At 45.6% G+C, this 27,736-nt stretch overlaps 1 pseudogene; it reads left to right on the plus strand.

The window, feature by feature from the left end:
* The first annotated feature begins 1,062 nt into the window (after positions 1-1,062).
* LOC139257831 (cullin-3-like) overlaps positions 1,063-27,736 on the plus strand; it is a 131,015-nt pseudogene continuing 104,341 nt past the window's right edge.

Genomic DNA, 27,736 nt, shown 5'->3' on the forward strand with positions numbered 1-27,736 from the left:
CCCTCTCTCCTCCCCCCTCTTTCCTCCCCCTCTCCCCCTCTTTCCTCCCCCCTCTCCCCTCCCCCTCTTTCCTCCCCCCTCTCCCCTCCCCCTCTTTCCTCCCCCCTCTCCCCTCTCTCTCTCTCTCTCTCTCTCCCCCCTCTCTCTCTCCCCCTCTCTCTCTCTCCCCCTACCCTCCTCTCCTCCCCTCTCTCTTTCCTCCCCCCCTCCCCTCTCCCTTTCCTCCCCCCCCTCCCCTCTCCCTTTCCTCCCCCCCCTCCCCTCTCCCTTTCCTCCCCCCCTCCCTCTCCCTTTCCTCCCCCCCCTCCCCTCTCCCTTTCCTCCCCTCTCCCTTTCCTCCCCTCTCCCTTTCCTCCCCCCCCCCTTCCTCCCCTCTCCCTTTCCTCCCCCCCCCTTCCTCCCCTCTCCCTTTCCTCCCCCCCCCTTCCTCCCCTCTCCCTTTCCTCCCCTCCCCTCTCCCCTCTTTCCTTCCCCCCTCTCCTCTCCCCTCCTTCTCTCTCTCCCCCCCTTCTTTCTCTCTCTCTCTCCCCCCCCCTCCCCTCTTCCTCCCCCCCCCTCCCCTCTTCCTCCCCCCCCTCCCCTCTTCCTCCCCCCCCCTCCCCTCTTCCTCCTCCCCCCTCCCCTCTTCCTCTCCCTCCCTCCCTCTGCCTCTCTGTTTCTGTCTCTCACAATGTAATCTAATGTGCCGCTCACAAGCTCGCGGTTACTGACAGCTCGAGCAGTTGCGCGAGGCTGAACCGTATCGGCAGATCTCGTGCTTCTGCTGGGAGGAATGTTGAGGTCTCGCGACACTGGGCGGCCGAGTGACCTGCGCACTGAGGGTGTCGGCCGCCATAGAGCCGGGCTGGTATTTTCCAACAGATTTTTTTATTAAAAACAGTTTCATGGTCGAAGGTGCCGCCGCCTCGCTGCTGAAGGGGTCGGATCGACCCGAACCATCGGCCGGAGATCCAATCTGATAAAGACGTTTAATTGTAGCTTATTCTTTTATCCGAACCTTTGCCCCTTCCCCTCTTTTTTTTTCTTTTTCTCTCCTCCTCTCTTCCCCTGTAAGTGACTCCTATGTGAAAGAAGCCATCAGCCAACATGTCAAACCTGGGCAAAGCTGGGACGAAGAAAGACACCAAGATGAGGATACGAGCGTTTCCCGTAAGTAAGGACCCGGCAGCCGCAGCGCAACAACCTCTCACCAGAGCGAGAGAGAAGCCACCCCACACAGGCACAGAGAGGATGAGAATGCTCCAAATCGAGGGCCCGGGCTTCTGCGGATGTCAACACAGAACCAGGCCCCTTATCGTTTGATTAATATTCATGGTGCTCCGTGGAAGCCAGACAGGGAGGGTGTTTAATCTCTGGCTGTTTGGTGTGATCCCCTTCCCACTTAGGAGTACGATGCGCTCTCTTTGGGATACTTTTGTCATTATTTAATTTACTTCCTCCATCCTCCTATTCCCCCTCCCCCCGAAAAAACGATTTCAAGTCATTTTATCGAGAGGCCTTGTTCGTGACAAATTTCCTGGGACAAAAGGATATTGCTGGTTGTGACGGGCCGTTGAAACACAAGGAAATAAGTTACAAGGCGCGGCATTAATTTTCTATTATTTGAAATAATTTCACAACTTCGGGTGGTTTCGATTTGCATTCGAAGGTGGTGGGATGGGAGTGGGGTGCCATGTATTTACTGTGTTTTCCGTCCAGTTGAAACGCTCTTAACTTTAACTGATGGTCCAGCTTGCTGCCATACTTATGAATTTTGGTTATAGTCTTAAAAATTTAAGTGGTAGTATCTTCTTTGAGACCAGAACTCGTGTCATTCACTAGATACCTGGTTCTCGAGGCTTTGCACTATAAACGAGTTAAAAGGTGCGGAGAATTTGTGTGAATGTTGCTCACGGACCTGACGATAGTAAACAAGAAACCACAATATACGTGCCCGAATAATTTCACTAGCTTTGCGCTGTATGTTAGGAAATGACTATTTCGTAAATTCAAATACGTTTTAGTAGCTAACATTGGAAGTTTTTGAATTTTGACATTACTATTTAAAAATAATATTTCCCAAGGTTCGCAGTAATTGATGCATTTTAAACAGTACAGACTATTGCTCTCTTAATCACTAATGCATTTGAAATCAGACACTTTGCTGTTTTTCTCTTCTACCTAGAGAAAAAAACATAATAAATTGAGCATACAAAATAATCTTTATGCACAGAGGAACTATTCTTTGTTCTGCTTATATAGTCTTAGTTGCAATTGAAGTCCCATTCACTTACATAAAAGTCAGCACACTTATAAGCTTACTCCTATTATATTTGTTTACGGTAGTAAGTTTGCTAGTGGAATGTGTTTTTTGGAAGGAATTTGTGTTGAGTGTTCATAATGTTTTTATCACCTCTTTGTAACATTTCAACACTGCTGGCCTTGCACACTATCTGAAATTGGTGTAGTGTTTAATGGATGTTCTTTGAAGTGTGTGTTGTGTGCTCAAAGACAATTTAAATTTTTAATTACTAAAAAGGAAGTGGAACTAAACATTAACAACCGAATATTGGATTTCTCTCAAGGTTCTGCTAAGCCAACTGAAGTTATGTCTTGACCTGAATAGTGTAAAAATCACAGTTCATGGATTATTAAAAGGGTCGAATAGTGTGATACATTGTCAATGTAAATCACTTGTATTCCTTTGAAACTTGTTCTAAAGAAATATCACTTTGCATGAGTAACTGTCCTGTAAAAAGTTCCACAGTAAAGCCTAGCTGATTGACATTTAGCTGACAGAAATTTGTGAAAATGGGAAGCAGTGACATTGGACAGGGAGTCCACTCGTTGAGCTTTGTACAACTACCAGCAGGTGCTTCCCGTAGGCTCCCTTTCTCATGTGGTTTGGGATGCTCAAAATGTTACTCAGCTGGTTTATGGGAAGCACAACTGAAAGGTAGGACTATAAAATGACATTAGAAACAGAAAGGTTGAGCTATTTTCTCTTGGCTTATGATTTCTATATTTAAAAAGAAAATCACCAGCACTGCACGCTCTTCTTCAGATGAGGTTGATTAGACAACTTGCCTTTAGGCTTCTAGCAATGTTTTTAGGCAATAACAGGTAATGCAATGCTTTATTGCAGTCTACATTGACTGGCCTTTTTCCCACTGCAACAGCTTAGGTTCTTGTATGTGAGAATTAGTGATGCAGACTTACAAATCTACCACTTTGAGGGTACTAAGTTGAAGTATCAGCAGGGTATTTTTTTAAATAAAAAAATTAGTCCCAATATCTTACATGTTTTAAAAGCAAATGCACTAAATAATGTTAGTCACTGGTAGTTATTTTGAAATAGCAAAACAATGTGTTCCTTTATTATTGAAAATAACGCAATATTGATACTGTTTTACCTATTCAATTAAAAAAATATACTACTATATTATCTAACTTGCAAAAGCACAATTATCCAAGTTTAAAACTAGTTATATACAGAAAATATGGGCCCTCAGCAGAACATTTGCACACTTCAAGTGCTAACAGCTGTTGACCAATTTCTACATCAGAGTTTTCATGTAATTCTGACTTTAATGTGGGACATGCATATTAATGGGGCAAAAAATACATTGTGTGAAAACCAGTTGTTTGGCTGCATTGATCCATTTGTAAACTTGGCTTTAAAGAGAAATTTAGAAAATTGCATTTGCAACAATAAGTTTATCCAAACCATTCAATTAGACATTGAAGTACTGCTTTGGTGATTAAATGACTAGAGTCTAGAATAACAAGCTGAATTATTTACAGTATGGTCATCCTTATTACCATTTATATAAAATGGTTAGTAAGATCATTTTTAGTTTTCTTAGCAGTGTTGGAACTGAGCAAGATGATAAATATGATACATATAGCTAGTGCCTGTAAGCTGCTGTTAACGTGACATTTAAACGCATCAAGTCCTGTTTATGCAGTCAAACTTCATTAGTGTAAACTGATGAGAATGGAGAGAGTATTTGAATAAGCGATTCATCTATCAAAGGTTGAATTCCAGTATCAATAGTAAAAAGTTTGAATTTCCACTGTTACTGACAGCGGAGTTGTTGAATAGGACACAAATAATGATATCTTCAGTATTTTGCTTGCTCTAAGATCTCAATTGTTTCCCACTGATACAAGCAGTGCACATGGTTATATGTACATAAACATCTTTGCAAGTTTACAAGCAAGGACATAGTTTTACTATCAATTGCTTTGACAAGTGCCAGCTTGGCGCAGTTGGTAGTATGCTCACTTGAGTTAAAAGATCATGCCCCATAATTTATGGTTAGTCATCATCTTAGGCAGTCCCTCAGATCGAGGAAACATAGAAACATAGAAAATAGGTGCAGGAGTAGGCCATTCGGCCCTTCTAGCCTGCACCGCTATTCAATGAGTTCATGGCTGAACATGCAACTTCAGTACCCCATTCCTGCTTTCTCGCCATACCCCTTGATCCCCCTAGTAGTAAGGACTTCATCTAACTCCTTCTTGAATATATTTAGTGAATTGGCCTCAACAACTTTCTGTGGTAGAGAATTCCACAGGTTCACCACTCTCTGGGTGAAGAAGTTTCTCCTCATCTCGGTCCTAAATGGCTTACCCCTTATCCTTAGACTGTGACCCCTGGTTCTGGACTTCCCCAACATTGGGAGCATTCTTCCTGCATCTAACCTGTCTGAACCCATCAGAATTTTAAACGTTTCTATGAGGTCCCCTCTCATTCTTCTGAACTCCAGTGAATACAAGCCCAGTTGATCCAGTCTTTCTTGATAGGTCAGTCCCACCATCCCGGGAATCAGTTTGGTGAACCTTCGCTGCACTCCCTCAATAGCAAGAATGTCCTTCCTCAAGTTAGGAGACCAAAACTGTACACAATACTCCAGGTGTGGCTTCACCAAGGCCCTGTACAACTGTAGCAACACCTCCCTGCCCCTGTACTCAAATCCCCTCGCTATAAAGGCCAACATGCCATTTGCTTTCTTAACCGCCTGCTGTACCTGCATGCCAACCTTCAATGACTGATGTACCATGATACCCAGGTCTCGTTGCACCTCCCCTTTTCCTAATCTGTCACCATTCAGATAATAGTCTGTCTCTCTGTTTTTACCACCAAAGTGGATAACCTCACATTTATCCACATTATACTTCATCTGCCATGCATTTGCCCACTCACCTAACCTATCCAAGCAGCCTCATAGCATCCTCCTCGCAGCTCACACTGCCACCCAACTTAGTGTCATCCGCAAATTTGGAGATACTACATTTAATCCCCTCGTCTAAATCATTAATGTACAGTGTAAACAGCTGGAGCCCCAGCACAGAACCTTGTGGTACCCCACTAGTCACTGCCTGCCATTCCGAAAAGTACCCATTTACTCCTACTCTTTACTTCCTGTCTGACAACCAGTTCTCAATCCATGTCAGCACACTACCCCCAATCCCATGTGCTTTAACTTTGCACATTAATCTCTTGTGTGGGACCTTGTCGAAAGCCTTCTGAAAGTACAAATATACCACATCAACTGGTTCTCCCTTGTCCACTCTACGGGAAACATCCTCCAAAAAATTCCAGAAGATTTGTCAAGCATGATATCCCTTTCACAAATCCATGCTGACTTGGACCTATCATGTCACCTCTTTCCAAATGCGCTGCTATGACATCCTTAATAATTGATTCCATCATTTTACCCACTACTGAGGTCAGGCTGACCGGTCTATAATTCCCTGTTTTCTCTCTCCCTCCTTTTTTTAAAAAGTGGGGTTACATTGGCTACCCTCCACTCGATAGGAACTGATCCAGAGTCAATGGAATGTTGGAAAATGACTGTCAATGCATCCGCTATTTCCAAGGCCACCTCCTTAAGTACTCTGGGATGCAGTCAATCAGGCCCTGGGGATTTATCGGCCTTCAATCCCATCAATTTCCCCAACACAATTTCCTGACTAATAAGGATTTCCCTCCGTTCCTCCTCCTTACTAGACCCTCTGACCCCTTTTATATCCGGAAGATTGTTTGTGTCCTCCTTAGTGAATACCGAACCAAAGTACTTGTTCAATTGGTCTACCATTTCTTTGTTCCTCGTTATGACTTTCCCTGATTCTGACTGCAGGGGACCTACGTTTGTCTTTACCAACCTTTTTCTCTTTACATATCTATAGAAACTTTTGCAATCCGTCTTAATGTTCCCTGCAAGCTTCTTCTCTTACTCCATTTTCCCTGCCCTAATCAAGCACTTTGTCCTCCTCTGCTGAGTTCTAAATTTCTCCCAGTCCCTGGGTTCGCTGCTATTTCTGGACAATTTGCATGCCACTTTCTTGGCTTTAATACTATCCCTGATTTCCCTTGATAGCCACGGTTGAGCCACCTTCCCTTTTTTATTTTTACACCAGACAGGAATGTACAATTATTGTAGTTCATCCATGCGGTCTCTAAATGTCTGCCATTGCCCATCCACAGTCAATCCCTTCAGTATCATTCGCCAATCTATCCTAGCCAATTCACGCCTCATACCTTCAAAGTTACCCTTCTTTAAGTTCTGGACCATGGTCTCTGAATTAACTGTTTCATTCTCCATCCTAATGCAGAATTCCACCATATTATGGTCACTCTTCCCCCAAGGGGCCTCGCACAACGAGATTGCTAATTAATCCCCTCTCATTACACAACACCCAGTCTAAGATGGCCTCCCCCCTAGTTGGTTCCTCGACATATTGGTCTCGAAAACCATCCCTTATGCACTCCAGGAAATCCTCCTCCACTGTATTGCTTCCAGTTTGGTTAGCCCAATCTATGTGCATATTAAAGTCATCCATTATAACTGCTGCACCTTTATTGCATGCACCCCTAATTTCCTGTTTGATGCCCCCTCCAACATCACTACTACTGTTTGGAGGTCTGTACACAACTCCCACTAATGTTTTTTGCCCTTTGGTGTTCTGCAGCTCTACCCATATAGATTCCACATCATCCAAGCTAATGTCCTTCCTAACTATTGCATTAAGCTCCTCTTTAACCAGCAATGCTACCCCACCTCCTTTTCCTTTTTATTCTATCCTTCCTGAATGTTGAATACCCCTGAATGTTGAGTTCCCAGCCCTGATCATCCTGGAGCCACGTCTGTAATTCCAATCACATCATATTTGTTAACATCTAATTGCACAGTTAATTCATCCACCTTATTACGGATACTCATTGCATTAAGACACAAAGCCTTCAGGCTTGTTTTTTTAACACCCTTTGTCCTTTTAGAATTTTGCTGTACAGTGGCCCTTTTTGTTCTTTGCCTTGTGTTTCTCTGCCCTCCACTTTTCCTCATCTCCTTTCTGTCTTTTGCTTTTGTCTCCTTTTTGTTTCCTTCTGTCTCCCTGCATTGGTTCCCATCCCCCTGCCATATTAGTTTAAATCCTCCTCAACAGCACTAGCAAACACTCCCCCTAGGACATTGGTTCCGGTCCTGCCCAGGTGCAGACCGTCCGGTTTGTACTGGTCCCACCTCCCCCAGAACCGGTTCCAATGCCCCAGGAATTTGAATCCCTCCCTGCTGTACCACTGCTCAAGCCACGTATTCATCTGCGATTCCTACTCTGACTAGCACTTGACACTGGTAGCAATCCCGAGATTACTACTTTTGAGGTCCTACTTTTTAATTTAGCTCCTAGCTCCTTAAATTCGTTTCGTAGGACCTCATCCCTTTTTTTAACCTATGTCGTTGGTACCAATATGCACCACGACAACTGGCTGTTCTCCCTCCCTTTTTAGAATGCCCTGGACCCGCTCCGAGACATCCTTGACCCTTGCACCAGGGAGACAACATACCATCCTGGAGTCTCGGTTGCGGCCGCAGAAACGCCTATCTATTCCCCTCACAATTGAATCCCCTATCACTCGCTCTCCCACTTTTTCCTGCCCTCCTGTGCAACAGAGGAAGACTTGCTTCCATTCTAAAATGAGTCCTTAGGTGGTTGAACAGTCCCAATACAAGAACCACATTCCCTGTCACAGGTGGGACAGATAGTCGTTGAGGGAAAGGGTGGATGGGACAGGTTTGTCACACGCTCTTGATTTCTGCATGCTCTCGGCGATGAGACTTGAGGTGCTCAGTGCCCTCCCAGATGCACTTCCTCCACTTGGGGCAGTCTTTGGCCAGGGACTCCCAGGTGTCAGTGGGGATGTTGCACTTTATCAGGGAGGCTTTGAGGGTGTCCTTATTAGTGGTTAGTGGCGAAGTGAAGCGAAGCAATCGCCGCTGACCTTAAAGAAAGCAACCCATAAAGATCTAGCAATCTCTGTGATGAAATTTCAGCTTTCTCAATCTTAATTTGATTATAAAGTTGTCAAACACTAGTGTAGAGCAGCAGTAATGTTATCAAGCTGTCTAAGTAGCCTATCACATTGAAGAATTCTCACGGGTGGCAAACCAGGAAATAAAAGGCAATGATTATCAATTCACATTTTAATTTTTTTTTTTTTACAGTGCGCAAAATAAAGATTGTGGACATACACATGTCGTTAAGGTAGAAGATGAACTATCATAAGCAAACTTAAAAAATCTATTTTTATTTAAAAAAAAAATCAAGTCATTTTTATCATAATGGAAAAATTTGACATTCCACAAATATAAAATTTATTTTTCAGGGCCAGAATGGTTGTTGAGCAGTCAATATGCCGTTAAAACCCCAGTCACAGCTATTCCAAAAAGGCTTAACTTTTTATCGGGTGTTTAATAGCGATATTAGGGCGGTAATGCTTAAGTTTTTGTCAGTTCAACTGATTTCGCTGATTGCCTGGCTATGGTAAGTTCCACAGAGCAGCCTGTTGAGCAGGGAGTGACTGATCACAACTGCAGGATTCCGCGATTATCTGTGCATGCGCTAAGATCTGAAGTTACAGACAATTTCAGAGGGGTAATGACGACGAACACTGACAGTTTCGGCATCATTACCACTGCAAAATCCCGGCCCATGTATTCAAGCCCATTCCAGGACCTGAGCACATAATCTAGACTGATGTTTCAGCAGTATTGGAGGGAGGGGGGGAAAAGTGTTGCATTGTTGGCAGTGCAGGTTTTCAGATGCGGTGTTGAACTAAAGTCTGTTCAGCTGGATTTCAAACATCCCATGATATTATTCAGCGAGGAGCAGTAAGTGCTCCTGGTGCTCTTTTCTGAACCAATACCACCCAAAAATAAGTAACTGGTCCTGAATCACATTTGTTGATTATGGGATCTTGCTGTTCCATTCACCTACATCATTCACTTACATAAGTGTGACTTCAAAAGTAGTTGATCGGATGTAAAGCACCGAGATTTCTGAGGACAAAATTCTTTTTCGGATTCAATAGTTCATTTTTTGACACAAACCATATAACTAAACCTTGTATTTTGTATGGAGATTCACTTTGTCTTTTACTGCTGCAAGAAGAAAACCTATCAGATGCACACTTAACATTTTGACATTTTTGAAAAATTTAAATGTTTTTTTTTACAAAAGAGAGGATCTGGAAATTTGCATAATTCTAGAAATCCTCACCAAAGAACAAATAAACTCTCTTTAAATCACTTCCCTTCAGGTAGTATATGAGCAGTGGCTTTACAGCACAAGCCATGTTATCTATGAGCAAGTGCAGAAGACCAGTTTTGCTGAGAAGGCCATTTTGCTGTTGCCACGCGTTCCTGATTTGGACCAGGATGAAAGCTTTGGTTGTAATACCAATTTTGGAACTATTTATTTCTAAATAATTGTGACCTGGCTGTTCTCGCCCTCTTTGGGATTCATTTATGAATATTCCTGTGATTGTTACTTTATTCCATTAATGGTGATTAGTCATGCAGAGTTTCATAACTGCTTAGACCATTTCTGTTTCTGCATGGATGACCAGTTTAAAAAAAAACTTGCCCCTCTATAATTTGGCTAAGTTTGACTCTTAATTCTTGTCTGTAGTTTAGGGTTTAATATGAAAAAACTTGCACAAGCATGCACTGCTGGCCCAAGTTTTATATGTGACAACTTAAGCAGCTATTTTTCTTCTACTTCAAAGATACCCAACATTTGTACACGTTTATATATTATTTTTTATTTGTATATATGATGTATATAAATATATGTCTGTTTTCATAATTTCTGGTCATACTTTTGAGTGAACATCTAACATTATAAATGATTACATCAACAGTCCCCATTCAACTTTGCTAGATCAACAGTAGCAGTATATTTATAACCTCTTGACCACTAGGTCATTCTGCAGAGTGCGTTTCTAAAGTCTTTTCTAGCTCTGTCGTCATCTTGTATGTAGAAGAAACATGTATTCATCAACTGACTCTGGGTAATGCCACGGTCAATTTACTAGACTTTCTATAAAAAAACATGGTTCCAAGAATTTTTCCATCACGTTCTTGCTTATCATACCAGTAACTGCTTAATGTTTTCCTGATCTACAGTCTGAAACTTGCATACATTTTCCAATCTGCATAGTTTCCTCACCAACACAAATTAAACTCTGGTCTGAAGTTATGTTTAATGTAACATAAGAAATAGGAGCAAGAGTAGGCCACTTGGCCCCTCGAGCCTGTTCCGCTATTCAATAAGATCATGGCTGATCTGATCCTGGTCTCAACTCCGCTTCTCCACCCGTTCCCCCATAACCCTCGACTCCCTTATCATTCAATGACCTAGCCTCCACAGCTCCCCGGGGTAGATAATTCCAAAGATTCACGACCCTCAGAGAAGAAATTCCTCCTCATTTCTGTCTTAAATGGGCGACCCCTTATTCTGAAACTATGCCCCTAGTTCTAGATTCCCCCATGAAGGAAAATACCCTCTCTGTATCTATCCTGTACAGCCCCCTCACAATCTTATATGTTTCAGTAAGATCACCTGTCATTCTTCTAACTCCAATGAGTATAGGTCCAATCTGCTCAACCTCTCTTCATATGACAACCCCTTCGTCTCAGGATTCAACCTCGTGAACCTTATCTGAACTGCCTCCAATGCAAGTATATCCTTCCTTAAATAAGGAGACCAAAGCTGTATGCAGTACTCCAAGTGTAGTCTTACCAATGCCCTGTACAATTGGAGCAGGACTTCCCTGCTTTTATATTCCATTCCCCTTGCAATAAAGGCCAACATTCAATTTGCCTTCCTGATTACTTGCTGTACCTGCATGCTAACCTTTTGTGTTTCATGTACAAGAACCCTCAGGTCCCTCTGTACATTTTGTAATCTCTCCCCATTTAAATAGTAATTTGCTTTTTTATTTTTCCTACCAAAGTGGATAACCACATATTTTCCCACATTATATGCCATCTGCCAAATTTTTGTCCACTTGCTGAGCCTATCTATATCCATTTGTAGATTCTTTAAGGCCTCCTCACAACTTGCTTACCTTACCTATTTTTGTATTATCAGCAAATTTGGCTACGTTACACTCTGTCCCTTCATCCAAGTCATTAATATAAACTTGTAAATAGTTGAGGCCCCAGCACTGATCCCTGTGGCACCCCATTAGTTACAGTTTGCCAACCTGAAAATGACTCAATTTTCCCAACTCTCTGCTTTCTGTTAGTTAGCCAATCCTTTATCCATGCTAATATATTATCCCCAACACCTGAGCTTTTATCTTGTGCAGTAACCTCTTATGTGGCACCTAATCGAATGCTTTCTGGAAATCCAAATACACCACATCTACTGGTTCCCCTTTATCCACCCTACTCATTACATCCTCCAAGAACTCCAGCAAATTTGTCGAATATGATTTCCTCTTCATAAAACCATGTTGACTCTGCTTAACTGTATTTTGATTTTCTAAATGTCCTGCTACTACTTCCTTAATGGTCTCCAGCATTTTCCAAATGACAGATGTTAGGCTAACTGGCCTATAGTTTCCTGCTTTCTGTCTCCCTCTGTTAAATAGGGGTGATAGATTGCAATTTTCCAGTCTGCTGGGACCTCTTCAGAATCCAGGGAATTTTGGTAGATTACAGCCAATGCATCTGCTATCTCTGCAGCCATTTCTTTTAAGACCCTAGGATGTAGGCCATCAGGTCCAGGGGACTTGTCCACCTTTAATCCTGTTCGTTTGCCAGTACTTTATCTCTAGTGATCGTGATCGTTTTAAGTCCCCCCTCCTCCCACTAGCTCCTTGATTATCAGATATTGGGGGATGTTTTTAGTGTCTTCTACTGTGAAGACTGATACAAAATATTTGTTCAAAGTCTCCCCCGTTTCCCTGTTGCCCATTATTAATTTCCCAGTCTCATCCTCTAAGGGACCAGCGTTTACTTTAGCTACTCGCTAAAGTATGCATGTCTGAGTTGGGATTCTCATGTCAAAACTCCTGAGTAGACCATTTAATTTCCAAAAATGAGAACACTAATGTGCAGAAAACTCAAACATACCATACACACAAATTCAAATCCACAAACAAAACTTGTAAGATCCAATAGACAAGTAAGAAATAGGATGTCTATATACAGAAAATCTGCACTGCACGCACACAGTGTGAATTCTTGTATACTCAAAAGTCAAGTTTCCCCATACACAAAAAAGGTGGCATTGCCAAAAGCGTGGATGAGCTGAGGCAAGGCGGAGTTGGGCGATGCTACAGAGGTGGAAATAGGCGGTCTTAGTTATGCTGTGGATATGTGGTAGATAGCTCATTTCCGGGTCAAATATGACACCAAGGTTGTGAACAGTCTGGTTCAGCCTCAGACAGAAGTGGGGGAGAAGGATGGAGTCAGTGGCTAGGGAACAGAGTTTGTGGCGGGGACCAAAAACAATGGTTTCGGTCTTCTCAATATTCAACTGGAGAAAATTTCTGCTCATCGGATAAGCAGTCTGACAATTTAGAGACCGCGGTGAGGTCGAGAGAAGTGGTAGTGAAGTAGAGCTGGGTGTCATCAGCGTAGATGTGGAAACTGACTGTTTTCAGATGATGTTGCCAAGGGGCAACATGTAGATGAGAAATAGGAGGGGCCAAGGATAGATCCTTGGGGGACACCAGAGGTAACAATGCGGGGGTGGAAAGAGAAGCCGTTGCAGGTGATTCTCTGGCTACGATTAGATAGATAAGAATGGAACCAGGCGAGTGCAGTCCCATCCAGCTGGATGACTGTCGGGATGCATTGGAGAAGGATAGAGTGGTCAACCATGTCAAAGGCTGCAGACAAGTCAAGAAGGACGAGGAGGGACAGTTTTCCTTTGTCACAGTCACAAAGGATGTCATCAAGTAAGTTCTGTTTCAAGAACACCCCAATCCTCACTAGTGTGACAATTTTTCCATAGTTCCCATTACAAATCCTATGGCCTTTTTTAAATGAGAATGCCAATTAGTGGTAAATTAGCACAGTGCAATCTATCAATGCAGAAAAATGTGTTCTGTGGGGTGGGGGCTGAAAGGAAATATACAACATGCCAAGATTCTTTTAAGAGTGGGGCAACAGGGAGATATTGGGGTGTAGAAGGTTGAAGGTTGAAAAGACCATAAAAAGGCATATGGGAATCTCGGTTTTACATATAGGAGCACTGAATACAAAAACATGGAATTCCTGCAAGACATTGGTTGAAGTTTTAAGTGCAGTTCTGGGATGCTGGAAAGAATGAGGGAGTTGTTGAAAGCTTACTGCATAGATTTGCCTAGAATGAGACCAGGATTAAGATGTTAATAGTTTTGAAGAAAGACTCAAAACAATTCTGTCTTTTTCCACTGGAATAAAGGTTAAGGAATTTTGAATATTAAGAAGGATTTGAGAGGGTGAATAGTGAAGGATTGTTTTCATATGAATCCATAACAAGGATGGCATAAACAAAGGATTATTGCTGGAAAAATGAAGGGCGAGGTGACAGGAGATTTTTTTCACGCATGTATTAGAATAGGAAATAAGAACATAACATAAGAAATAGGAGCAGGAGTAGGCATACGGCCCCTCTAGTTCTAGTCTCCCCCATCAGTGGAAACATCCCCTCTACCTTGTCAAGCCCCCTCATAATCTTATACATTTTGATAAGATCATCTCTCATTCTTCTGAATTCCAATGAGTTAGAGGCCGAACCTACTCAACCGTTCCTCATTAGTCAACCCTCTCATCCCTGGAATCAACCTAGTGAACCTTCTCTGAACTGCCTCTAAAGCAAGTATATCCTTTCGTAAATATGGAAACCAAAACTGCACGCAGTATTCCAGGTGTGGCCTCACCAATACCTTATAGCATGTAGATGTAGCAAGACTTCCTTGTTTTTATACTCCATCCCCTTTGCAATAAAGGCCAAGATACCATTGGCCTTCCTGATCACTTGCTGTACCAGCATACTATCCTTTTGTGTTTCATGCACAAGTACCCCCAGGTTCTGCTGTACTGCAACACTTTGCAATCTTTCTCCATTTAAATAATAACTTGCAATTTGATTTTTTTTCTGCCAAAGTGCATGATCTCACACTTTCTAACATTATACTCCATCTACCAAATTTTTGCCCACTCACTTAGTCTGTTTATGTCCTTTTGCAGATTTTGTGTGTCCTCCTCACACATTGCTTTTCCTCCCATCTTTGTATCGTCCGCAAACTTGGCTACGTTACACTCAGTCCCTTCTTCCAAGTCATTAATATAGATTGTAAATATTGGGGTCCCAGCACTGATCCCTGTGACACCCCACTAGTTACTGGTTGCCAACCAGAAAATGAACCATTTATCCCGACTCTCTGTTTTCTGTTCGTTAGCCAATCCTCTATCCATGCTAATATATTACCCCCAACCCCGTGAACTTTTATCTTGTGCAGGAACCTTTTATGTGGTACCTTGTCAAATGCCTTCTGAAAGTCCAAATACACCACATCCACTGGTGTATTTAAACAAGTAGCTATTGAGGCAGATATATCCTTATTTAAAAAAAAAGTATTGGATAATTATTTGAAAAGGAATAAGTTGAATGGCTTCTGTAGTTATTTGCAGTTAAAGAGCTCGCAGTGGCACAGGCAGAATTGAGCAAAATGCCTCCTGTTGTGTAATTTCTATGAAACTGCACCTAATACCTCAAGTTAATAAAACACTATTCTCAATTCAGATTTAAAGATAGCACTATCTGGCATAAGGTAACTGTTACTTTTGTGATTTAAAAAAAAAACTCCTTGGAGTATGTAAAATAGTGCATTCTTTATTGATTTGGGATTTCAAAGCAACACTGCAGTATTTTAAGAGTAATTGTACACAAGTTCTTTCATTTTTTTTTCTCCTGCATCGAATTAAAAACTTTGTTATGGAAATCCAATTCCTGTTGTCAAATGGTGTTGCCTAGCCCAATTCTTGTTCCTTCTGCCTCAGACATTTGAAGCTTTGCACTCTTGGAACACATCTACCCCCAGTCAGCTTTGGTGTAGGGCAGTTTACTATATATTAATTATAAATAGAATTTTCACATGACAAAATATTTAATCTTTCACTATATAACATTAGCATACTTCTGAGATTGATTAATATTTCACACACAATAACATTTAGTGGTTTATAGGATCCGTGATTTGTGATACTGAAATATATTGGAATAATCTGTTATGGGTCTGCTTTGCCTGTGTCAAAGATTTAATATTCTTATTTGTTGTTCAGAAGTTGTCTCGGAATGTAGACTGTTCTTTAATTTAATTGAGCTTTGAAAAAAGCTTTTCTGTTTCTTCTAGTTTTTTACTTTTCTGAAGGGCATTCACCTATTTTAATTATTTGCTCACCACATTTAAATGAAATTTGCATAATAGGCATATGCTATATTAGCTTTGTATTTTCTTTTAGCATACTCCGCTTTAGTTGCACAGCACTTGGGAATAGGAACGGGGGCGGGGTAACTTAAGGGGAGAAAAAGAATCCTGAATATCTTTTTTCAACTGGTAAGTGCCCTGAAATTACTGCATGGATTGTAAACAAATAGATATTGCATCTCTAATTTGACATGTTCATGCATATAGTATATTCCATACAGCGAGCAACTGCCTAATTTTTGGGTTCAGGGTGGCTGCCAAGAACACTTGACAGCTGAGAGCATGTGCGGCGCTTCAGCTTTTGAGTTTACTGGAAATGTACTAAACATATTGCTGTCCTGTATAACCTCTAGCAGTCAGCATTTTTAAATGGAAGATAGAATGTAACCTTTACCTTGCTATATTTCAATGCGATGCATATGTTTTAATATAATCGAGTATTCTCTTTTCAGCAGAGTGAGGGCAAGTATTTGATTTTGAAACTCATTTGGGATCCATAACGCCTTTCAGTTTTGTAATATTGATTGTAGTTCAAATGGATTTAATGGAAAACTACAATTGACAGTGAAAATTCCACTTCATATATATTGCATCAAATGCTTTTTTTCTGTCGAAGTTATAGCTTAGTTTTTAAGTTGGAATGTAGATTTTTTTCAGTTTAACAGATCTTTGCGAACACTGCTTCCTTTTCGATAGTTTACTCCTCTCTTTTCCTCTCCTGAAGACACCTGTTCTTTGCTAGAGTATAGATCCAGAGGCACCAATTATCCTATTGTGTGTCCCCCAAGTGGCTAAGTCATCAACCAACATCCAAATATGCAATATCAGCAGAGGTCGTTGGATAGCAACCAGTAACTCTCGACGACTTTCCCTCCCTAACCAAGGAGTGCTTCATTCCAAACTCTTAAGATGTAGGCCAACATTCCATTAACCTTTTTGATTACTTTTTGTGCCTGTATATTAGCTTGTAGTAATTTGAACATGGACACATACATCCCTTTGCTCCTCCACTGCTCCCAGTCTCTCACCATTAAGAAAATATTCCGATTTGTCTTTCTCTGATCCAGAGTGGATGATCTCTCGCTCCAGGGTAACTTAGATACAATTTTTTTCTCAGTTTTTTTTTTCAAAGGGGTGCATTCCCAGACACTTATGCCAGTTTTGGCCATTTATGCCACTTTGGCCAGCTAACACTTACACCAAATCGACTTAGGTCAGCATACGCGGCCAGCTCTGAAAAACATTGCGGGCAGTTTAAAAAAAATCGGCGCTGGTAAGTAAGTAAGGACCTGCACCCAACCACCAAGCAGTAAACATTCCAAATAAAAGTTAAAATAACTAAAAAATAAAGAACTCGGGTAAACAATTGATTAACAATTAAATATTTGAAGTAGATCCTACATTGGGCCGGGGAAGACAGCGGGCCGGGCTGTACATGAGGCCATTCGGCGTGGGTTAAGGGCGGCCGGCAAAGACTCATCGGGAGGCTGGAGGAGAGGAGAGGAGAGGAGAGAGGAAAGGCTGCGAGAGGGAGAGGAAAGGCTGTGGGAGGTGGGGGAAGGAGAGAGAGGAAAGGCTGTGGGGGGGGGGGAAGAGAGAGGGGGAAGGCTGGGGGGCGGGGTGGGGGAGAGAGAGGGAAAGGGGAAGAGAGAGGGGAAAGGCGGGGGTGGGGGAAAGAGAGAGGGGAAAGGCGGGGGTGGGAGAAAGAGAGAGGGGAAAGGCGGGGGTGGGGGAAAGAGAGAGGGGAAAGGCGGGGGTGGGGGAAAGGCGGGGGTGGGGGAAAGAGAGAGGGGAAAGGCGGGGGGGGGATGAGAGAGGGGAAAGGCGGGGGGGATGAGAGAGGGGAAAGGCGGGGGGGGAATGAGAGAGGGGAAAGGCGGAGGGGGGGTGGGGAGAGCGGAAAGGCGGAGGTGGGGTGGGGAGAGAGGGGAAAGGCAGGGGAGGTGGGGAGAGAGGGGAAAGGTGGGGAGAGAGGGGAAAGGCGGGGGGGGGCTGGGGAGAGAGGGGAAAGGCGGGGGGGGGTGGGTGGGGAGAGAGGGGAAAGGCGGGGGGGGGGTGGGGAGAGAGGGGAAAGGCGGGGGGGGTGGGGAGAGAAGGGAGAGGCGGGGGGGGTGGGGAGAGAGGGGAAAGGCGGGGGGGTGGGGAGAGAGGGGAAAGGCGGAGGGGGGGGGTGGGAAGAGAGGGGAAAGGCGGGGGGGGTGGGAAGAGAGGGGAAAGGCGGGGGGGGGGATGGGATGGGAAGAGAGGGGAAAGGCGAGGGGGGGGTGATGAGAGAGGGGAAAGGCGGGGGGTGGAGAGAGGGGAAAGGCGGGGGGTGGAGAGAGGGGAAAGGCGGGGGGTGGGGAGAGGGGAAAGGCGGGGAGAGGGGAAAGGCGGGGAGAGGGGAAAGGCGGGGGGTGGGGAAAGGCGGGGAGAGGGGAAAGGCGGGGGGTGGGGAGAGGGGAGAGGGGAAAGGCGGAGGGGGGGTGGGGAGAGAAGGGAAAGGCGGAGGGGGGGTGGGGAAAGGCGGAGGGGGGGTGGGGAAAGGCGGAGGGGGGGTGGGGGGAGAGGGGAAAGGCGGAGGGGGGGGTGGGGAGAGGGGAAAGGCGGGGGGGGGTGGGAAGAGAGGGGAAAGGCGGCGGGGAGGGGGGTGGGAAGAGGGGAAAGGCGGCGGGGAGGGGGGTGGGAAGAGAGGGGAAAGGCGGCGGGGGGGGGTGGGAAGAGAGGGGAAAGGCGGGGGGGTGGGGTGGGAAGAGAGGGGAAAGGCGGGGGGGGGGGTGGCAAGAGAGGGGAAAGGCGGGGGGGTGGGGTGGGAAGAGAGGGGAAAGGTGGGGGTGGGGTGGGAAGAGAGGGGAAAGGCGGGGGGGGGGGTGGGAAGAGAGGGGAAAGGCGGGGGGGGGATGGGAAGAGAGGGGAAAGGCGGGGGTGGGGTGGGGAAAGGCGGGGGGGGGGATGGGAAGAGAGGGGAAAGGCGGAGGGGGGGTGGGGAGGGGGGAAAGGCGGAGGGGGGTGGGGAGAGGGGAAAGGCGGAGGGGGGGTGGGGAGAGAGGGGAAAGGCGGAGGGGGGGTGGGGAGAGAGGAAAGGCGGGGGGGGGTGGGGAGAGGGGAAAGGCGGAGGGGGGGTGGGGAGCGAGGGGAAAGGCGGAGGGGGGTGGGGAGCGAGGGGAAAGGCGGCGGGGGGGTGGGGAGCGAGGGGAAAGGCGGAGGGGGGTGGGGAGCGAGGGGAAAGGCGGGGGGGGTGGGAAGAGAGGGGAAAGGCGGGGGGGGGTGGGATGAGAGGGGAAAGGCTGGGGGGGGAAGAGAGAGGAAAGGCTTTTGGGGCGGGGGAGGAGAGAGAGAGAGATGAAAGGCTGGGGGGGGAGGGGGTGGAGAGGAGAGGAAAAGCTGGGATCGTCCGCATCGGGAAGGAGAGGAAAGGCTGGGCTCCACGGCATCGGGAGGGAGGGAGATGAAAGGCAGGGCTCCACGGCATCGGGAGGGAGGGAGGGAGAGGAAAGGCAGGGCTCCATGGCATCGGTATGGAGGGAGGGAGAGGAAAGGCAGGGCTCCATGGTATCTCGGGTAGGGTTCTGACAGTCAGGGCTGCTGCACTCTGACGCGGGCGACACTTCAGTAACGGCTAGGGGCGGCGAACATGGGGTCCTGCTGACAGCTTGCGGGACACGCTGGGAGGGCGAGGAGCATGCGCGTAAACTCCATTGTGCATGCGGACAGCTGCCGGCAGTGTTTCAGCGCAGGGGTGTAGCTCTGCCCCCCCCCCCACTCCACCATGGACGCTGAGCCAGAACCCGGGACACCCGGCAGAGGGGCCAGGATACTAAGAGTTTTTTGGCGCCCTTTCCAGCGTGTAAAGGGTCAGTGTGCCAAAAAGCGGGTTGGCCAAAATTGGGCCCATTGAAAGGCTAAGTGAGTGGGCTTAAATTTGACAGATGGAGTATAATTTGAGAAAACGTTAGGTTATCCACTTTGGTAGGAAAAATAAAAAATTATTAAAATGAAGAGAGATTACAAAATGCTGCTGTACAGAGGGATCTGGGGGTCATTGTACATAAAACACAAAATTACAGCAAGTAATTAGGAAGCACATGGAATATTGGCCTTTATTGCAAAGGGGCATGGAGTATAAAAGTAGTGAAGTCCTGCTGCAGCTGTATAGGGCGTTGGTGAGACCGCGCCTGAAGTACTGCGAACAGTTTTGGTCTCCTTATTTGAAGAGGGATATACTTGCATTGGAGGCAGTTCAGAGAAAGGAGTAGGCCATTTGGCCCCTCGAGCCTGCTCCGCCATTCAATAAGATCATGGCTGATCTGATCTTGGACTCAGCTCCACTTCCCAGCCTGCTCCCCATAAGCCTTCACTCCTTTATCATTTAGAAATCTGTCTATCTCCACCTTAAATATGTTCAACAAGTCTCTGGGGCAGAGAATGCCACAGATTTACGACCCTCTAAGAGAAGGAATACCTCCTCATCTCAGTTCTAAATGGGCGACACCTTATTCTGAAACTATACCCCCTAGTTCTAGATTCCCACATGCGGGAAAACATCCTCCTCTCTGCATCTACCTTGTTGAGCCTCCTCAGTATCTTGTATGTTTCAATAAGATCACTTCTCGTTCTTCAAAACTCTGAGTATAGGCTCAACCTGCTCAACTTTTCTTCATAAGTCAACCCGTTCATCTCAGGAATCAACCTCGTGAACCTTCTCTGAATAGCCTCCAATGCAAATATATATATCCTTAAATAAGACCAAAACTGTACACAACAGTCAAAGGTGTGGACTCATCCATACCTTGTACAGATGTAGCAGGACTTCCCTGTTTTTATACTCCATCCTCTTTGCAATAAAGGCCAACATTCCATTTGCCTTCCTGATTACTTGCAGTAGCGAGAGGATTTGAGTATCGGAGCAGGGAGGTCTTACTGTAGTTGTACAGGGCCTTGGTGAGGCCACACCTTGAATATTGTGTAGTTTTGGTCTCCTAATCTGAGAAAGGACATTCTTGCTATTGAGGGAGTGCAGCGAAGGTTCACCAGGTTGATTCTCAGGATGACAGTACTGACATATGAAGAAAGACTGGATCGACTAGGCTTATATTCAATGGAATTTAGAAAAATGAAAGGGGATCTCATAGAAACATATAAAATTCTGACGGGATTGGACAGGTTAGATGCAGGAAGAATGCTCCCGATGTTGGGGAAGTCCAGAACCAGGGGTCACAGTCTAAGGATAAGGAGTAAGCCATTTAGGACCGAAATGAGGAGAAACTTCTTCACTCGGAGAGTTGTGAGCATGTGCCATTCTCTACCACAGAAGGTTGTTGAGGCCAGTTCGTTAGATATATTTAAAAGGGAGTTAGATGTGGCCCTTACGGCTAAAGGGATCAAGGGGTATGAAGAGAAAGCAGGAATTGGGTACTGAAGTACATGATCAGCCATGATCATATTGAATGGTGGTGCAGGCTTGAAGGGCTGAATGGCCAACTCCTGCACCTATTTTCTATGTTTCTATGTACCTGCATACTAACTTCTTGTGTTTCACGCACAAGGACCCCCAGGTCCGTCTGTACTGCAGCATTTTGTAATTTCTCTCCCATTAAAATAATTTGCTTTTTTACTTTTCCTGCTAAAGTAGATAACCTCACACTTTCCCACATTATACTCCATCTGCCAAATGTTTGCCCACTCACTTAGCCTGTCTCTATCCCATTGCACATTTTTTTGTGTCCTCCTCACAACGTGCTTTCCCACCCATCTTTGTATCATCAGCAAACTTGGCTACATTACATTCGGTCTCTTCATCCAAGTCATTAATATAGATTGTAAATAGTTGAGGCCCCATCACCGACCCCTCTAGCACCGCACTAGTTACTACTTGCCAACCGTAAAATGACCCATTCATCCCGACACTCTGTTTTCTGTTAGCCAATCTGCTATCCATGCTAATATATTATCCCCAAACCCGTGAGCTTTGATCTTGTGCAGTAACCTTTTATGTGGCACCTTATCGAATGCCTTCTGGAAATCCAAATACACCACATTCACTGGTTCCCCCTTATCCACCCTGCTCGTTACATCTTCAAGGTTGTCAAACATGATTTCCCTTTCAAAAATCATGTTGACTGTGCTTGATTGAATTATGGTTTTTCAAATGTCCTGCTACTACTTCCTTAATAAATCGACTTCAGCATTTTCCAAATGTTAGGCTAACAGGTCTATAGTTTCCTGCTTTACATAAGAACATAAGAATTAGGAACAGGAGTAGGCCATCTAGCCCCTCGAGCCTGCTCCGCCATTCAATAAGATCATGGCTGATCTGGCCGTGGACTCAGCTCCACTTACCCGCCTGCCCCCTGTAACCCTTAATTCCCTTATTGGTTAAAAATCTATCTATCTGTGACTTGAATACGTTCAATGAGCTAGCTTCAACTGCTTCCTTGGGCAGAGACTTCTACAGATTCACAACCCTCTGGGAGAAGAAATTCCTTCTCAACTTGGTTTTAAATTGGCTCCCCCGTATTTTGAGGCTGTGCCCCCTAGTTCTTGTCTCCCCGACCAGTGGAAACAACCTCTCTGCCTCTATCTTGTCTATCCCTTTCATTATTTTAAATGTTTCTATAAGATCACCCCTCATCCTTTCTGTCTGCCTCCTTTTTTTAAATAGGGGCATTACATTTGTGGTTTTTTGATCCACTGGGACCTCTCCAGAATCCAGGTAGTTTTGGAAGATTACAACCTTCAATCTACTATCGCTGCAGCCACTTATTTTAAGACCCTAGGATGCAGGCCATCCGGTCGAGGGGACATGTCCACCTTTAGTCAATTATTTTACAGAGTACTTTTTCTTTAGTGATTGTATTAAGTTTCTCCCTCCCTATAGCCCCTTGATTATCTATTATTGAGATGTTTTTTAGTGTCTTCTATCATGAAGAACGATATAGAATATTTGTTCAAAGTCTCTGCCATTTCCATGTTCCCTATTATTAATTCCCCAGTCTCATCCTCTAAAGGCCCATAGTTTACTTTAGCTACTATCTTCCTTTTTCATATACCTGTAGAAGCTCTTACTATCTGTTTTTAAATTTCTTGCTTGTTTACTCTCATAATCTATCCTCCCTCTTTTAGTCGTCCTTTGCCGGTTTTAAAATTTCCCAATACTCTGGCCTCCCACTAATGTTGGCAACTTTGTATGCCATTGTTTTCAATTTGATACCATCCTTTACCTCCTCCGTAAGCCACGGATGGTTCTCCCATCTCTTAAAGTCTTTCCTTCTCACTGGAATATATTTTTGTTGAGAGTTATGAAATATCTCCTTATATGTCTGCCACTGCTTATCAACCGTCTTCCACTTTAATCTATTTTCCTAGTCAACTTAGTCAACTCTGCCTTCATACCTTTGTAATCACCTTTATTTAAGATTAGAACACTGGTTTGAGATCCAAGTTTTTCACCCTCCAACTGAATTTGAAATTCAACCAGGCTGTGATCACTGTTTCCTAGAAGATCCTTCACTATGAGATCATTTATTAATCCTGTCTCATTACACAGTACCAGATCCAAGCTAGCCTGCTCCCTAGTTGGTTCCGGAACGTACTGTTCAAGGAAACCATCCCGGATACACTCTGAACTCGTCCACAAGGCTACCTTGGCCAATTTGATTTGTCCAATCAATAGTAAGGAAGGACATTAGCTTGGATGATGTGGAATCTGTATGGGTAGAGCTGCGGAACACCAAAGGACAGAAAACGCTAGTGGGAGTTGTGTACAGACCCACCAAAGAATAGTAGTGAGGTTGGGGATGGCATCAAACAGGAAATTAGGGATACGTGCAATAAAGATACAGCAGTTGTCATGGGTGACTTCAATCTACATATTGATTGGGCTAACCAAACTGGTAGCAGTATGGTGGAGGAGGATTTTCTGGAGTGTATAAAGGATGGTTTTCTAGACCAATATGTCGAGGAACCAACAAGAGCAGGCCATCCTAGACTGGGTGTTGTGTAATGAGAGAGGATTAATTAGCAATCTTGTTGTGCGAGGCCCCTTGGGGAAGAGTGACTATAATATGGTAGAATTCTTTATTAAGATGGAGAGTGACACAGTTAATTCAGAGACTAGGGTCCTGAACTTAAAGGTAACTTCGATGGTATGAGACGTGAATTGGCTAGAATAGACTGACGAATGATACTTAAAGGGTTGACAGTGGATAGGCAATGGCAGACATTTAAACATGGATGAACTTCAACAATTGTACATCCCTGTCTGGCGCAAAAATAAAACTGGGAAGGTGGCTCAACCGTGGCTAACAAGGGAAATTAGGGATAGTGTTAAATCCAAGGACGAGGCATGTAAATTGGCCAGAAAAAGCAGCAAACCTGAGGACTGGGAGAAATTTAGAATTCAGCAGAGGAGGACAAAGGGTTTAATTAGGAGGGGGAAAATGGAGTAAGCTTGCAGGGAACATAAAAACTGACTGCAAAAGCTTCTATCGATATATGAAGAGAAAAAGATTCGTCAAGACAAATGTAGGTCCCTTGCAGTCAGAATCAGGTGAATTTATAATGGGGAACAAAGAAATGGCAGACCAATTGAACAAATACTTTGGTTCTGTCATCACTAAGGAAGACACAAATAACCTTCTTGAAATACTAGGGAACCGAGGGTCTAGCAAGAAGGAGGAACTGAAGGAAATCCTTATTAGTCAGGAAATTGTATTTGGGAAATTGATGGGAATGAAGGCCGATAAATCCCCAGGGCCTGATAGTCCGCATCCCAGAGTACTTAAGGAAGTGGCCCGAGAAATAGTGAATGCATTGGTGGTCATTTTCGAACATTCTATAGACTCTGGATCAGTTCCTATGGATTGGAGGGTAGCTAATGTAACCCCACTTTTTAAAAAAGGAGTGAGAAGACGGGGAATTATAGACCGATTAGCCTGACATCGGTAGTGGGGAAAATGTTGGAATCAATTGTTAAAGATGTAATAGCAGTGCATTTGGAAAGCAGTGACCGGATCGGTCCAAGTCAGCATGGATTTATGAAAGGGAAATCATGCTTGACAAATCTTCTAGAATTTTTTGAGGATGTAACTAGTGGAGTGGACAAGGGAGAACCAGTGGATGTGGTATATTTGGACTTTCAAAAGGCTTTTGACAAGGTCCCACACAAGAGATTAGTGTGCAAAATTAAAGCACACGGTATTGGGGGTAATGTATTGATTTGGATAGAGAACTGGTTGGCAGATAGGAAGCAAAGAGTAGGAATAAATGGGTCCTTTTCAGAATGCCAGGCAGTGACTAATTTGGTACTGCAAGGTTCAGTGCTGGGACCCCAGCTATTTACAATATATATTAATGATTTAGATGAAGGAATTGAATGTAATATCTTCAAGTTTGCAGATGACACTAAGCTGGGTGGCAGTGTGAGCTGTGAGGAGGATGCTAAGAGGCTGCAGGATGCTAAGAGGCTGCAGGATGACTTGGACAGGTTAGGTGAGTGGGCAAATGCATGGCAGATGCAGTATAATGTAGATAAATGTGAGGTTATTCACTTTGGTGGCAAAAACAGGAAGGCAATATATTATCTGAATGATGACAGATTAGGAACAGTGGAGGTGCAACAAGACCCGGGTGTCATGGTACATCAGTCATTGAAAGTTGACATGCAGATACAGCAGGCGGTGAAGAAGGCAAATGGCATGTTGGCCTTCATAGCGAGAGGAATTGAGTATAGGAGCAGGGAGGTCTTGCTGCAGTTGTACAGGGCCTTGATGAGGCCACACCCTGAATATTGTGTACAGTTTTGGTCTCTTAATCTGAGGAAGGACATTCTTGTTATTGAGGGAGTGCAGCAAAGGTTCACCAGACTGATTCCTGGGATGGCAGAACTGACATATGAAGAAAGTCTGGATCGACTCGGCTTATGTTCACTGGAATTTAGAAGAATGAGAGGTGATCTCATTGAAACATAAAATTCTGAAGGGATTAGACAGGTTAGATGCAGGAAGAATATTCCCGATGTTGGGGAAGTCCAGAACCAGGGATCACAGTCTAAGGATAAGGGGTAAGCCATTTAGGACCGAGATAAGGAGAAACCTCTTCACTCAGAGAATTGTGAACCTGTGGAATTCTCTATAACAGAAAGTTGTTGAGGCCAGTTCGTTAGATATATTCAAAAGGGAGTGGCCCTTACGGCTAAAGGGATCAAGGGATATGGAGAGAAAGCAGGAATCGGGTACTGAAGTCAGCCATGATCATATTGAATGGTGGTGCAGGCTCGAAGGGCCGAATGGCCTACTGCTGCACCTATTTTCTATGTTTCTAATATGAAGTTTAAAACCACCCATGATTATTGCCGTACCTTTCTTACAAGCCTCCATTCTTGATTTCTTGATTTATATTCCGTCCAACAGAGTAGCTATAGTTTGGGGGCCTGGAGACTGCACCCACCAGTGACTTCTTCCCCTTAATATTTCTTATCTCCACCCAAACTGATTGTACATCTTGATCTTCTGAGCCAATATAATTTCTCACTCCTGCACTGATCTCACCCTTTATGAACAGAGCTACCTGACCTCTTTTTCCTTTCTGACTATCCTTCCGAATTGTCAAATACCCCTGAATATTCAGTTCCCAGCCTTGGTCACCTAGCAACCACGTCTCTTTAATGGCTATCAGATCACACCCATTTGTATCTCTTTGGGCCCAAGTTTCCACAAGAAAAAAAACGGGCGCCCCTCCGAGCTGGGCGCCCGTTTATCGCGCTTAAAATGGCGCCTAAAAAAATCCTCGGTATTCTCCACCTACTTACAGGTCCTATGGCCCTCGGCGCAGTCAGCACGAGCTGTGAGGGGGCGGAGCCAGGTCCCGGCGCTGAAAACAGTGCCGGGACCTCTGCACATGCGCGCTACAGTCGGCACGCAAGTGCAGCAGCTCCAGGCGCCGAACTGTGTGGGAGGGGCCCGAAGCACGCAGCCCCTAGCCCTAGCCCTGGCCCAATGGCCTCACTGGGGCTGCATGAATGAGGCTCCTCCCACGGCCAGCTCCTGCTCCCCGCCCGACCAGACCCGACACTCGCCCCCCCCCCCGCCGACCAGACCCGACACCCGCTCTCGCCCCCCGCACCGACCAGACACCCGCTTCCCCCCGACCAGACACCCGCTCCCCCCGACCCGAGACCCGCTCCCCGAGACCCACTCCCCCCCGCCGAGACCCGACCCCCGCTTCCCCGCCCCCGCCCCAACCCGAGACCCGCTACCCCCCCCCCGACGGACCCGACCCGCGCTCCTGTTCCCCGACCCGATGCCCCCCCTCCCCCTCTCTCTCCTCCCTCCCCCCCTCTCTCTCTCCCTCCCTCCCTCCCCCCTCTCTCTCTCCCTCCCTCCCTCCCCCCCTCTCTCTCTCCCTCCCTCCCTCCCCCCCTCTCTCTCTCCCTCCCTCCCCCCCTCTCTCTCTCCCTCCCTCCCCCCCTCTCTCTCTCCCTCCCTCCCCCCCTCTCTCTCTCCCTCCCTCCCCCCCCTCTCTCTCTCCCTCCCTCCCCCCTCTCTCTCTCCCTCCCTCCCTCCCCCCCTCTCTCTCTCCCTCCCTCCCTCCCCCCCTCTCTCTCTCCCTCCCTCCCTCCCCCCTCTCTCTCTCCCTCCCTCCCTCCCCCCCTCTCTCTCTCCCTCCCTCCCTCCCCCCCTCTCTCTCTCCCTCCCTCCCTCCCCCCTCTCTCTCTCCCTCCCTCCCTCCCCCCCTCTCTCTCTCCCTCCCTCCCCCCCTCTCTCTCTCCCTCCCTCCCCCCCTCTCTCTCTCCCTCCCTCCCCCCCTCTCTCTCTCCCTCCCTCCCCCCCTCTCTCTCTCCCTCCCTCCCCCCCTCTCTCTCTCCCTCCCTCCCCCCCTCTCTCTCTCCCTCCCTCCCCCCTCTCTCTCTCCCTCCCTCCCCCCCTCTCTCTCTCCCTCCCTCCCCCCCTCTCTCTCTCCCTCCCTCCCCCCCTCTCTCTCTCCCTCCCTCCCCCCCTCTCTCTC

Source organism: Pristiophorus japonicus, unplaced genomic scaffold (assembly GCF_044704955.1).
Source record: "Pristiophorus japonicus isolate sPriJap1 unplaced genomic scaffold, sPriJap1.hap1 HAP1_SCAFFOLD_911, whole genome shotgun sequence".
Taxonomy (NCBI): Eukaryota; Metazoa; Chordata; class Chondrichthyes; family Pristiophoridae; genus Pristiophorus; species Pristiophorus japonicus.